This window comes from Ambystoma mexicanum, chromosome 7q, assembly GCF_040938575.1.
Source record: "Ambystoma mexicanum isolate Mex_15411 chromosome 7q, UKY_AmexF1_1, whole genome shotgun sequence".
NCBI classification, from domain to species: domain Eukaryota; kingdom Metazoa; phylum Chordata; class Amphibia; order Caudata; family Ambystomatidae; genus Ambystoma; species Ambystoma mexicanum.
In genome coordinates, this window is record NC_090941.1 from 312,555,306 (window position 1) to 312,570,433 (window position 15,128).

Below are 15,128 nucleotides of genomic sequence, written 5' to 3' on the forward strand. Positions count from 1 at the left end.
GCAAAGGGACTCTTGAAACATACAATGTTGTTTTTGAACTCACATGCATCATGGGTCATGCCTATCACATTCACACACTTCACCGTACTTTCATCCATCTGGACTCGTACACCCCAGACACAGTGGATGCAAGGATCGCTAAGCTGCATCAGTGGATCTGAACATTGACACAGACATGTGTCATGCATCCATGGCATTCACAAGTCACAGACACGTAGGTCAGACACACAGACATGGAAACCATACATGTACATGGCATCATCACCCATCCCTCACCCCCACCCATGTCCAGGAACAGAGACTGGCATGCTCTCATGTGTCCATTCTGCATAGGGCTCCCCATGTAGCATTTAAACACATACACCAACGGTGTGCTTCACACATTACTGGTCTCACATGCATGACCATGATGTCCCTGCACACACACACGCGTACATGGACTATGTCACACATACAGGCAAGTATCAGACAACCAGCACACTACAACATGCCCTGTCTCACACAGCAATGCCTGGTCACTCACCTCTCGACTCCAGGCGGGTCTGCCTCTCAAGGACCTGGACGTGGAGCGCTGGGGATATGCGTTCCAGGACCCTCATCTGATCTTCTGACAAGTGGCCCCGGCGCCCCTTAGCATCCGCTGCCTTCAAGAGGCACCGGGCCTTGTTGAGGGACCTGGACCTGAGGTCCTCCCAGCGCTTCTTGACATGTTGGAAGTCGCGGACTGCCACACCCTCCGCGTTGATGGCAGTCACGATGTCCGTCCAGATCCTGTCCCGTCCATCCTTGTCGGAGTGTGATGATCCGAAGAGGGCATCATAATGCCCCAGGACATGCTCCACCAGGACACCAACTTCCTTCTGACTGAAGCTGGTGGCCCTCTGCCCCTCTGGCTGGGGGTCGCCAGTGGTCTCGGATGGTGTTTGCCCCGACATGGCGACCCCCGAGGCAGGCGTGGGTGGGCAACTGGGTCCTGGGGCTGGGCTGTGGAGCGATCGTATCCCAGTCGGGAGTCTTCTGTTCCAGCAGGGGTGGACACAGCAACTGGACCCCTGCAGATGGCTGATGTGCAGGCACCAAATGGCAGGGCACGGTGGCAGCAGGCAGGCAGGCAGGCAGCAGCAGATGGCTCGTGGGAGGCTGCTCGGGGCTCTCGGGGGCAGTAATTCGGCCTTTTGGGCAGGAGCGTGGTCTTCCGTGTGCTTACGCGTGGCCAGCTTGATATGGAGTGATTTGGCACGTGAAAATTCTGCACGTCAGCGTGTAATTCGAGGAAAGGCCCTTAGCGCGTAAGCGCGTCTGCACGCATACGCAATTTCATTGGACAGAAGGCCCTTCAAGCGCAAGCGCCTCTGTGACGTGCCGCGCGCAGGCATGCATGGGCGTTTCAGCGCACGTGAAAAACTGCACGTCCGCGTGTAATCCGAGGAAAGGGCCCATGCGGTAAGTGACGTGACGCGCGTGGGCGTTTCCCTCAGCACGGGTTAAAGGTGAGCGGGGCCAGCAGTTCGCAGTACGTGCCTTTCATGGAGACCGACGTGTGTTGCTGCTTCCTGTTGTTTCACGCGCCATCACAACTTCACAGCTATCAAGGACGTATCTCTTCTTTTGGTGGGGGCATTGGCTACATGTGTTTTTCTGCATCGCGCTAGTCAGACGGTGAGTCGCACACGCTATTTTTCCCACTGCGGGTGCCCCTGTGTATCGCACCCATTTTCGATGTCATAGTAGCCTGCGTGTCCCACGCGTACGCGTTATTGGTGTTACTGGGTGCCACCGTGTACTGCGGGAGGTTGATTCCACGCACGTAGGCTGCAGGGTTGCGTGCACGGTTTTACTGCAGTTTTGGGGTGCCTGAGCGTTGCGTGACCCGTCACTACATCACCGGGGTCACATATAGCCTTGCAGGTGCAGGGGGGCTGTTAACATCTTGCTTCCCACCCCCTTCACCCCAATTGCCCAGGTCAATTGTGGTGTACACCTCCCATTGGCACTACTCCATCTATGCCGGCACTACTACATCTGTGCCATGGTTAGGAGGACACCAAAGGTGAGATGCGCCTCAACTGGGCGTACTCCTCGTGGCGGGTTTGGTCGGGGACATGGCCGTGGTGACCAGGGAGTAGGGGGACTCCAGGGTGTCCAGGGCGGCCACAGAGGGGGAAGAGGCAAGGGTGCGCCACTTGAGCACAATGTTGTGCCATGTGTCGGTGCAGTCATGCCACCACCCCCTGTGGTTCCGGGGGATGCAGCTTCTGCATCTGGCACTGGCGCCCGTGTGACCCGGCAGTCCGTTCCATCGACTGCCACGGGCCCAAGGGTAGTGGTAGCTGCAGGTGCAGCTGTGGAAACCGCCACCCAGGCTCAGGGTCTGCCAGCGCAGGCTGCTTTGGCAGTTGAGGAGCCCTTGGTAGATTTCCAACAGGCCAGGAGGGAAACCATAGGGGCAGGCAGGGCTGCTCAGACCAAGACACGTGTCCCTGGGGCAGTTATGTCATCTGCTGCCCCGAACAGCCGGGTGTTGGCAAGTGCAGGGGCAGATGCACCCAACAACACCCCGGTTGTGAGTCTGCCAACCAGGACCGTTGTGGTCAATGACCCTGCCACAGCTGATGTTGCTGCGCAGGGTCCATTAGAGGGCACCCAGATGCCACTGACACAAGTCAGGCCTTTGGTCGTCCCTCCACCTGCCACTCCCTTGGCTCAATCCACCGAACCCACTGGCCATACTGGTCAGGGCGGCATTAGCCAGCCAGGGTCTGCGCCACAGTCCAATAGGAGGAAGGTTGCACCTGCAGCAGAGGCTGGGACCCCACACACAGCCACGAACTCCTGCACATTGAGGAAGAAGCCTTTCTGCAAGCAGGAACTGGACTTCCTCGTGGGCTACGTGCGGGGCCACAGCCGTGACATGCTAGTGGGTGCCAATAGTCAGACTACGGCTGCCCAACGTGACACCCACTGGAAGCATGTTGCGGAACATGTCAGTTCATTCGGCCATGAGGTGCGCACGGCGCAAGAGTGCAAAAAGCGTTGGAATGACATCAAACGCAGCACTAAGGCTAAGCGTGCCTCTAATTACAACTTGACTCTGGTGACTGGCGGTGGGCCTGCACCAGAGGAGGAAGAGCTCACTCCGCATGAGGCTCTCGTTGCGGAGTTCATACCACCTGAATTGGTCAAAGGAGTGGGAGAGATGCTGGACTTTGATGCCCAGTCCAGTGAGTGTTGATGCGTGTTTGTTGAGGATGTGTGTGTTTCACTTGTAGATGTGTTGTGCATGATTGCCACTACATGTGACGTGTATATGGTTCTGATGTGTAAGTAATGCAATGCTTCCGTGATGCATGTCTGCTCTGCTGGATGGTGGACATGTGGAGCAGACGGGGACTGTCCGCATCTCCACTATTGCACCCTACTGACATGCTGGTTACAAGTATGCCCCTCCAGTCCATGTTCCAGCTCACTGGCCCTTCTGCATGTGGCATGGGGTGACCTTCCTCTCAGCCCAGGCACAATGTCATTGCATGACTGACGTGCATGTCTCCTCTGTCTGCATGCGGGGACTCCATGTAGGCATGCTCCCTTGCCCCTCCTCCGCTACTCTGCACCCCAGTTCCACCTTTGCACTGGTCTGCTTCAATCTTGCCAATGTGTACTTTCCTGTTCATGCGTCCTGTGTAGATGCTAACTTCCAGCGTACAATCTGCCAGACATGTGCCGTGTGGTACAGCCTTAGTACTTGATGCAGGGTATCTCACTTGTACTGTGCATAGGTCAGATGTCCCGCAGGGACATTAGTGCCCATTCATGCTCCATGTGCATTGCACGCATGTCCCTATGTGTCCTTGACTGGATGATCACTGTAATACAAGTCCTGGGTGACATACATTGCATGGTATCTCATCAGCCTTCCCATGTCAACTGTGGGTCAGTACTGCGTTGCACACATGTTTAGGGTCTGACAATCTGTGTGACTCACAGGCCTCAGCCTGTTCAATGGCCAATGACTCTGTCCAACTGTTGTTGTGTCATCTTCATACGTGGGCGGCCTCCAGATTTTTCATCATGTGTCCTGCTTACTGTTCTGTGAATCACATGAAGCTGTTGATGCCAGTCAACACTGCCTGTCAATACTCCTACCTGCAAGGCAAAAAACCTTGGGGTCATCTTCGACTCCACACTCTCCTTCTCTCCTCACATATCCGACGTATCTAAGAAGTCACACTACCAGCTACACCTCCTCAGAGGTATCCTTCCTTTCCTCTCCTTCCCCCAGAAGCTCACTGTCTCTAGAGCCCTGGTTCTCTCTAAGCTGGACTACTGTAACAGCCTCTATCTTAATCTGCCCGCCTCTACTCCCCGCCCTTTGCAACTCATCCAGAACAGGACTGCAAGACTTGTCCTTGGCCTCAAGCCCAGGGACCGTATCTCTCCAGGACTGAAATCACTACACTGGCTCTCAGTGATTGCGAGGATCAAGTTCAAAACCCTCTGCATTGTCCACAAGGCCGTCTGGGGCCTTGGGCCAAAATACCTTCAACTCTCTCTTCCTAAATATCTTCCTTCTCGAGCTCTTCGCTCATCCGCCTCCAACTCCCTCAGGGTCAGCCGCTTCTCCAAACAACAAGTTGGGGGCAGATCTCTTTCCACTGCAGGGGCCTCCCTCTGGAACAGCCTTCCTACCTCCCTGAAACTTGAGGAGAACCACCTCCGGTTCCGGAAGCACCTCAAAACCTTCCTCTTTGCCTCCGCTTTCTCTCCCCCTCTCCCCTGCTAATACTACTGAAACTGCACTGAATCTGCAACTGGGCCATTCACCGTTCTCGGCCCAGCCACTCTCCCCTGCACTGCCTCCACGGCAACCCCTGCACTACGGGACTGTGTCTGTATCCATACACCCCCCCTTCCCAGCACTTGTCTGCACTTACCTCGCACTTGCCACCAGCTGGCCCTTGTTATTTATCCTGTATGCTGTATGCTTATAACCCTGTACTGCACTTTCCCCTCTCCCTTTCCCCCATGCACTTTTCCCTTCCCCTCTACCCTTGCACTTGCGCGATCTGAATGACACCTGGCCTAGTAAGATCGTTGTCTGTCTCCCCTTGTTCCCCCCCCTTGCCTCGTCGCGCCTTGAAACACTTGTGTATAGGCGCGTTACAAATGCCATATCATATCATATCATATCAATACACAGGTGTATGGTCAGCCTTTTGATACCATGCTAGGCATCCCTGCTTTTGTACTTGGGTGGAGGGGTGCTTGGCTTCTAGATATGGTACACATTGAATGCACAATGCACGTGATACCTGAATTTGACCTTGCACTGCCTTCACATTTCCTGACACACACCATGGAGTCCTTGTACATGTAGGTAGTGAGTGGCGTACACATTTTCTGCACAGCATAGACCCACATCCATGGAAACTGCCATCTTTCAACAGGTCTGATCACAGAAGCAATTCAAAGTTGACCCAGCATGCATGCCAGGTTATATGTTGTGTGTCACATGTCTGCCTGATGCGTTTGTTGTCGGTTTGTGTGTGTCTGTGTTGTGTGCTTCTGACATGTGTAGTGACCTTTTTTCTCTCTATTTTTCAGGTGATGACGCAATGGAGGCGGAGGATGGTGTTGTCATGCCAGATACAGGGTTGTTACCACTACATCAACCCGGCACAAGTGGGGGTTGTGGGGTGGTAGGCCACGAAAACCCCCAAGTGCTACAGTCCATCTTGTCTCTGGCTGCCTATGAGTCCAGCCTTGATGACGACTCTGACGTCCATACTGAGTTGGATGAGCATCAAGTCCATGTGTCAGGGGTGAGTGATTCTGATGTGGACACTCCTCTGTCTGCGACACCTGCACTGAGGGATCAGACAGTCTTGGTTCCTCCGCCCGTGGTGGATCGGGACGCAGGGTCACCCTGCACACCAGTCACTGATGTGCCTGGGACATCATGTCAACGGGGGCATGTAGTCGTGCAGCCGCGGGCTGTGCCAACACAGCGAGGACCCCCGGTCCTTGGGTCCCGCAGGGGTCAAGCCCGGCAACGCGGTCGTCACGCGCAACCGCAGTATACTGAGTGGGAGCAAGACATGACTGCCAATTCAGAACGGCAGGGGACAGCAATGGAGAACATCGCTGAGAGCATGGAGCGTGTGGCCCGATCTGTGCTCCCCCCTGCTAGGCAGGTGCTTCTCCAGCAGCAGGCGGCACGGTCCACCGCCCGCTCGCTCAGGCTGGGCATGGCGGCCTCAGATAGGGCACGCCAGGCTGAAATGTCATCTCTGCGTCAAGCAATTGCTGCTCACGCAGAGGCACACATGGATGCCCTGAGTAGGAGTATGCTTCCCTCAAATCCACTCTGGGTGTCCTTATGATGTCCCAGAGGCAGCGGGCAGAGGAGAGGTTTGCACAGCTTAAGCGTACCATCTCGGCTGAGCTACAGGCTTGCCGGGAGGTGCAGCGGTTGTCCAGCCAGGCCTTGCAGGAGGAACTCTGTGTTACACGTGCTACCTTGCAAGTGGAAGCACGTGTATCACGTGAGGTTCTGCATGCAGACCTACGTCACATCGCCACACACAACCAGGCTCACCCGTCCGGCAGACTTGCTGCCGATGAGGGGCAAGCTGCGGCTAGGCGTGGCCAGGCTACTGTGCCACGTCCTCCTTTCCAGGATGAGCCAGACTCGGACGACCATCTATCTCCCACATAGGTCGGGCTGTGCAGGCGTTGAGCCCATGGAGTTTTTTTTTGGCTCAGCATCATCGCATGTGGGTGTTGAGCAGCACCCTGTACCTCCCCCCTCCTGGGTGCCTCCCCTCCCCCCCAGCTCTTATGTGGCCATTTTTGATTTTTCTTTTAGTTTAGTTAGTTAAGTTTCTGTTTGATAGTTAGTTTAATGAGGTAATGTTGTTTTTTCATAGTTAGTGTAATTAGTTAATATAGTTTAAAATTGCTTGTCTATTGTGCTTTCATGTGACGGTGCGGTGCTTTGTGGCTTTTGAAGGCATCCACTGTCTGTTCCAGCTGGGCCCTTCAGGCTTGTCTTGTGTATGTATTTGCTGCTTGGGGTCCTTGACTCACATATGCCACTCCTGCCTCCCTTAACCATGGGCTCTCAAGGATGGTTTGGTGTGACAGCCTATTACACAAGGGCTTTGGACTGTCATATCTGTGGCATGTCTGGTGCTGTGTGACTTGTGTTGACACCCCTAGTGGGGATGATTGCGGTGTTATTGTCCACTGTTCAGCTTTTGCTAGATGGGGTGTTTCATGATTAATGTGTACATTCATTGCTATGCATTTTGTAGTATGTTTGTTATCTTTACTGTACACGTGCTTGTTGCAATTTATACCGTAGATAGGGTGTTCCACACTTTGGATGTGAAAGACAGACTGATGGTGTGATTTCTGATGTAAGTCTCTGACATGGTCCAGTAATGAGATGCCTGAAGAGACACACAAAGATGACTTTAAAGCATTAATCATGTGTTTCATGAACTTTCTGCAGGGGGATGAGCCTCCAGACCACCTTTGCCAGCAGACATGGCCCATTGGACATCTGAATTCTGGACACGTTTGTTGGTGCCCACATGCACATGTGTGCACAAGCAGAGGCACATGGATTGCAGACCTACATCCTAGAACTGCTGACGTGTTCCAAGGAACTCCAGGCAAGGTGAGCAGCACAGGGGGGCCACAACACAGCAAAGCTTGCACCAGGCGAGTTGCACATGCAGGCTTAGTTACAGCACTGAGGGTGAGCTTGGACGAATATTGGTGTTGAAGCACACAATGCAGCTCAGATGTGTTGGTGGACTGATGGCTGTTGATTGTAAGGTTGTCTGGGACACCTGCAGGGACAGTGGCACATACCCTCCGGTACACCAAGGTCCATTGAGGCACTTGTATCAACCATGTAGCCTTCCGAGACATGGAAAGGGGCAACTCACAGGGACATACAGCAAGGGACATACTCGGGTGCAGTGCATTTCATTTCCATGTACATTTTGATACATGCACTGCCTACTTTGTTTTGGTCATGATGGAACACGACTTGTTCTGAAGTCATGCCTTGCTATATGGGTCTGTCTGCTTACCCAGGGAACATTGCATGTTGTGTGAATTGTGACACATTGGTGTTCCATTTGCCACGCACCCACCGGCGGCTGACTTACTGCATTGACTGTGTATGACCCATCACAGGGGTAATGTTACATATGGGTACGAAGCATCTACACCAGATTGTCTGTTTGTAGAATAGTTTGTTGCTATGAGGCATATTTGGTGGTGTGTTTTTGTGTTATGGGCACGGACAGATTATTAACTGTGGCTCTCTTTGCAGCATTGCAGTGCTCCTGTAACCGGACCTGAGAGTGCGCAGGCAGGAGGCCAGCACTCAAAACCAGAGCTAAGTGTCTTGTTGTTTTTCTTTCAAACTGCTCTGCATAGGCTTGCTGGGGGGTGCACTAATGCATGGATGAATGTGTAATTCAATTTGGTATGTTTGTTTTCCCCTAATCACCCGGAGCCCTATCCAATTTTAAAACCTGTACCCTCTACCCGGTGTTCCTCCTTCCCGTACCTATCCAAGCAACGTTCCCTAACCCTCTTTCCCCGCTGGGGTTGCGGATGCCTGTGTAAGCCCCAAACTTGCAGGCGCCAAAACCCTAGAGGGGGTGTTTGGTTCGTGCCACTCCTAAACCTGGACTACAGAAGGCCATGACAATGATGTCCAAGTTTGTTCGGATTGTGTATGTGTTTATGCAGGTAGTACATTTTTGTGCATTCCCTACTTTCATGTGTCATTCCTCCTCCCCTCTCCTGCCACTCATTCCAGTTATCCAGTGTGCCAACACCTGTCCCGACTGCATATCCCTGACCCTCCTTCCCCACCAGGGTCTCAGAGGCCTGTGTGAGTTTGACCTTGCAGGCACCCGGGACACGGTGGGGGTGGTTGTTTCGTGCCACTCCTGCGCCTGTACACGGGACTTGTGACAGTACACATCCGTTCATGGTGCATCATTCTATGTTATGTACCACACATGGTTCACATCCTGTTGTGACATTGTTTTACTGTGCTACCTTGGTTGTTACATCATTGTGGTAGTACTTGGCCTTTGTGAGGTACTGCTACCTCAAGTCATCTACTGGAGGGTGTTCTGGTTCGTTTTTCTGGCTTGGATTTTGTGATTTTGCAAATGAGGGTGGACTCTGAGGGTGCAGGCACCTTTTTACACACAAGGTGGGAGATGGTGACGAAGGGGAAGGGTGATCCTGTGGCCAGGTGAAATTGAGGGTTGAAGGCTCCATGACCCAGGTGCAGTTGTTCAGTGGGTCATGGTCATTTGTGAGGGAGGGGGGGTTGTTGTTGATAGTTGCCTTGCCCTGCAGTGTGATGGGAACCCTGACATTGTAATTGTGGTATCCTATGTACATGTTGTGTTCTGCTGATCAATGCCTGTTCATGTGTTGTGTTTACCTTTCAGGTGTGAGGGGATAGTTGTGGTTTGACATGCTGGGGTGTATACATGGTGAATGCTCACATGTGATGTGTAGAGGACACTGATGGTCACTTGATTGCACATGCATATGTTGAGTGCATGTCCTTACTGACCCACACACTTGCACTATGATGCACTACATGTACAACCACTCTTGCATATCCACGTGTACACTCTGTTTGCCTTCTGGTGCCCACTGTGTCCCTGCAGCACATGTTCTGTGACCAATTATGGATCCTGTACATGCCTAATTTGCTTTTTGAAGTGGTTTGTCGCTTAGATGTGATGCTCAGGGTGTGCATCACACACAATGGCTGTTCACTGTGCTGTACGCTGAGCAGTGTGTTGCAGGAGTTGGACACAGCACACAGAAGCTGCAGTGTTGATTTTGCAATGCACAATGTGCATGTAGACAGGCATTCATTGTTATGTTACGTCTACAACTTTTGTAATGCATTTGGGAATTACTTATTTTGGGTGGGAGGTTGTTGGTCAGTCATTTCATCTGATTCCATGTCAGGCATCATTGTCTGATGCCACTGTACATTTATGGCATGGCAATGTGTACCTTATTGGTACTGTGTTGGTGTATGGGTATTGCTTGCCATGTCATGTTGTGGTTTGGGAGGGTTTGAGTGATATAACAGTGATGGTCATGGCCTGTTTTGCAGGTGTGTGTGATTCACACCTTGCATTTCAGGGTCATCCGCTTCTCCAAGCAGCTAGCTGGGGGTAGATCTCTCTCCGCAGCAGGGGCCTCCCTCTGGAACAGCCTTCCTGCCTCACTGGAACTTGAGGAGAACCATCTCCGGTTCCGGAAGCACCTCAAGACCTTCCTCTTTGCTTCTGCTTTCTCTCTCCCTCTCCCTTGCAAAATTCTTCACTGGAACTGCACTGGATCTGCAACTGGGCCACTCTCACCAACCGCGGTCCCTGGCCCAGCCACTCTCCACTTGCACTGCCTCCCTGGCAACCCCTGCACTGTGGGACTGTCTCTCTATCCCTACAGCCCCCCCTTCCCAGCACTTGTCTGCACGTACCTTTGCAGTTGCCACCAGCTGGCCTATTTATTTGTTTTTTAGTCTACTTACCCTGTACTGCACTCCCCCCCCTCCCCTTCCCCTTGCACTTTTCCCTACCCCCTACCCCTGCACTTGCGCAATCTAAATGACACCTGGCCTAGTAGTATCGTTGTCTGTCTTCCCTTGTTCCCCCCTCCCTGCCTCGTCGCACCGTGAAATACTTGTGTATAGGCACGTTACAAATGCCATATCATGTCATGTCATATGTGTGCCTTTTGGTCACACAGGATAGCTTGTGTTTAAGTAGCTAGGGATGCAGACAATGTGGCACTTCCATGGCAACTATCTCAGGGTGGTAGGGTTGTGACAGTTGACTGTCTCTTTGTCATCATCGATTGTCACCTGGTATGTGCCAGGCCTGTGTGCACTCCGCAGGGGTGGGAGTTTAGGTGAAAAATGTGGCCACAAGCTGGGTCCGGGCTTCCTCGCCACGTGCCCTGTCCCCTCCCATGGGCAGCGCCTGTGCCTGTGGTTGGGGATGTGGGGGCACCACCATGTCCACCGGTACGCCCTCCGTGTTGCAACATTGTGCAGGACACATGCTGCCACAATGATCCTGCACACTACTGGGGGTGCATAGAGTAGCTGCCCGCCAGAGCGGTCAAGGGAGCGGAAACTATGATGCACTACATGTACAACCACTCTTGCATATCGACGTGTACACTCTGTTTGCCTTCTGGTGCCCACTGTGTCCCTGCAGCACATGTTCTGTGACCAATTATGGATCCTGTACATGCCTAATTTGCTTTTTGAAGTGGTTTGTCGCTTAGATGTGATGCTCAGGGTGTGCATCACACACAATGGCTGTTCACTGTGCTGTACGCTGAGCAGTGTGTTGCAGGAGTTGGACACAGCACACAGAAGCTGCAGTGTTGATTTTGCAATGCACAATGTGCATGTAGACAGGCATTCATTGTTATGTTACGTCTACAACTTTTGTAATGCATTTGGGAATGACTTATTTTGGGTGGGAGGTTGTTGGTCAGTCATTTCATCTGATTCCATGTCAGGCATCATTGTCTGATGCCACTGTACATTTATGACATGGCAATGTGTACCTTATTGGTACTGTGTTGGTGTATGGGTATTGCTTGCCATGTCATGTTGTGGTTTGGGAGGGTTTGAGTGACATAGCAGTGATGGTTATGGCCTGTTTTGCAGGTGTGTGTGATTCACACCTTGCATGTCAGGGTCATCCGCTTCTCAAAGCAGCTAGCTGGGGGTAGATCTCTCTCCGCAGCAGGGGCCTCCCTCTGGAACAGCCTTCCTGCCTCACTGGAACTTGAGGAGAACCATCTCCGGTTCCGGAAGCACCTCAAGACCTTCCTCTTTGCTTCTGCTTTCTCTCTCCCTCTCCCTTGCAAAATTCTTCACTGGAACTGCACTGGATCTGCAACTGGGCCACTCTCACCAACCGCGGTCCCTGGCCCAGCCACTCTCCACTTGCACTGCCTCCCTGGCAACCCCTGCACTGCGGGACTGTCTCTCTATCCCTACAGCCCCCCCTTCCCAGCACTTGTCTGCACTTACCTTTGCAGTTGCCACCAGCTGGCCTATTTATTTGTTTTTTAGTCTACTTACCCTGTACTGCACTCCCCCCCTCCCCTTCCCCTTGCACTTTTCCCTACCCCCTACCCCTGCACTTGCGCAATCTAAATGACACCTGGCCTAGTAGTATCGTTGTCTGTCTTCCCTTGTTCCCCCTCCCTGCCTCGTCGCACCGTGAAATACTTGTGTATAGGCACGTTACAAATGCCATATCATGTCATGTCACATGTGTGCCTTTTGGTCACACAGGATAGCTTGTGTTTAAGTAGCTAGGGATGCAGACAATGTGGCACTTCCATGGCAACTATCTCAGGGTGGTAGGGTTGTGACAGTTGACTGTCTCTTTGTCATCATCGATTGTCACCTGGTATGTGCCAGGCCTGTGTGCAGTCCTCAGGGGTGGGAGTTTAGGTGAAAAATGTGGCCACAAGCTGGGTCCGGGCTTCCTCGCCACGTGCCCTGTCCCCTCCCATGGGCAGCGCCTGTACCTGTGGTTGGGGATGTGGGGGCACCACCATGTCCACCGGTACGCCCTCCGTGTTGCAACATTGTGCAGGACACATGCTGCCACAAAGATCCTGCACACTACTGGGGGTGCATAGAGTAGCTGCCCGCCAGAGCGGTCAAGGGAGCGGAAACTATGATGCACTACATGTACAACCACTCTTGCATATCCACGTGTACACTCTGTTTGCCTCCTGGTGCCCACTGTGTCCCTGCAGCACATGTTCTGTGACCAATTATGGATCCTGTACATGCCTAATTTGCTTTTTGAAGTGGTTTGTCGCTTAGATGTGATGCTCAGGGTGTGCATCACACACAATGGCTGTTCACTGTGCTGTACGCTGAGCAGTGTGTTGCAGGAGTTGGATACAGCACACAGAAGCTGCAGTGTTGATTTTGCAATGCACAATGTGCATGTAGACAGGCATTCATTGTTATGTTACGTCTACAACATTTGTAATGCATTTGGGAATTACTTATTTTGGGTGGGAGGTTGTTGGTCAGTCATTTCATCTGATTCCATGTCAGGCATCATTGTCTGATGCCACTGTACATTTATGACATGGCAATGTGTACCTTATTGGTACTGTGTTGGTGTATGGGTATTGCTTGCCATGTCATGTTGTGGTTTGGGAGGGTTTGAGTGACATAACAGTGATGGTCATGGCCTGTTTTGCAGGTGTGTGTGATTCACACCTTGCATGTCAGGGTCATCCGCTTCTCAAAGCAGCTAGCTGGGGGTAGATCTCTCTCCGCAGCAGGGGCCTCCCTCTGGAACAGCCTTCCTGCCTCACTGGAACTTGAGGAGAACCATCTCCGGTTCCGGAAGCACCTCAAGACCTTCCTCTTTGCTTCTGCTTTCTCTCTCCCTCTCCCTTGCAAAATTCTTCACTGGAACTGCACTGGATCTGCAACTGGGCCACTCTCACCAACCGCGGTCCCTGGCCCAGCCACTCTCCACTTGCACTGCCTCCCTGGTAACCCCTGCACTGCGGGACTGTCTCTCTATCCCTACAGCCCCCCCTTCCCAGCACTTGTCTGCACTTACCTTTGCAGTTGCCACCAGCTGGCCTATTTATTTGTTTTTTAGTCTACTTACCCTGTACTGCACTCCCCCCCTCCCCTTCCCCTTGCACTTTTCCCTACCCCCTACCCCTGCACTTGCGCAATCTAAATGACACCTGGCCTAGTAGTATCGTTGTCTGTCTTCCCTTGTTCCCCCCTCCCTGCCTCGTCGCACCGTGAAATACTTGTGTACAGGCACGTTACAAATGCCATATCATGTCATGTCATATGTGTGCCTTTTGGTCACACAGGATAGCTTGTGTTTAAGTAGCTAGGAATGCAGACAATGTGGCACTTCCATGGCAACTATCTCAGGGTGGTAGGGTTGTGACAGTTGACTGTCTCTTTGTCATCATCGATTGTCACCTGGTATGTGGGAGGCCTGTGTGCACTCAGCAGGGGTGGGAGTTTAGGTGAAAAATGTGGCCACAAGCTGGGTCCAGGCTTCCTCGCCACGTGCCCTGTCCCCTCCCATGGGCAGCGCCTGTGCCTGTGGTTGGGGATGTGGGGGCACCACCATGTCCACCGGTACGCCCTCCGTGTTGCAACATTGTGCAGGACACATGCTGCCACAATGATCCTGCACACTACTGGGGGTGCATAGAGTAGCTGCCCGCCAGAGCGGTCAAGGGAGCGGAAACTATGATGCACTACATATACAACCACTCTTGCATATCCACATGTACACTCTGTTTGCCTTCTGGTGCCCACTGTGTCCCTGCAGCACATGTTCTGTGACCAATTATGGATCCTGTACATGCCTAATTTGCTTTTTGAAGTGGTTTGTCGCTTAGATGTGATGCTCAGGGTGTGCATCACACACAATGGCTGTTCACTGTGCTGTACGCTGAGCAGTGTGTTGCAGGAGTTGGACACAGCACACAGAAGCTGCAGTGTTGATTTTGCAATGCACAATGTGCATGTAGACAGGCATTCATTGTTATGTTACGTCTACAACTTTTGTAATGCATTTGGGAATGACTTATTTTGGGTGGGAGGTTGTTGGTCAGTCATTTCATCTGATTCCATGTCAGGCATCATTGTCTGATGCCACTGTACATTTATGACATGGCAATGTGTACCTTATTGGTACTGTGTTGGTGTATGGGTATTGCTTGCCATGTCATGTTGTGGTTTGGGAGGGTTTGAGTGACATAGCAGTGATGGTTATGGCCTGTTTTGCAGGTGTGTGTGATTCACACCTTGCATGTCAGGGTCATCCGCTTCTCAAAGCAGCTAGCTGGGGGTAGATCTCTCTCCGCAGCAGGGGCCTCCCTCTGGAACAGCCTTCCTGCCTCACTGGAACTTGAGGAGAACCATCTCCGGTTCCGGAAGCACCTCAAGACCTTCCTCTTTGCTTCTGCTTTCTCTCTCCCTCTCCCTTGCAAAATTCTTCACTGGAACTGCACTGGATCTGCAACTG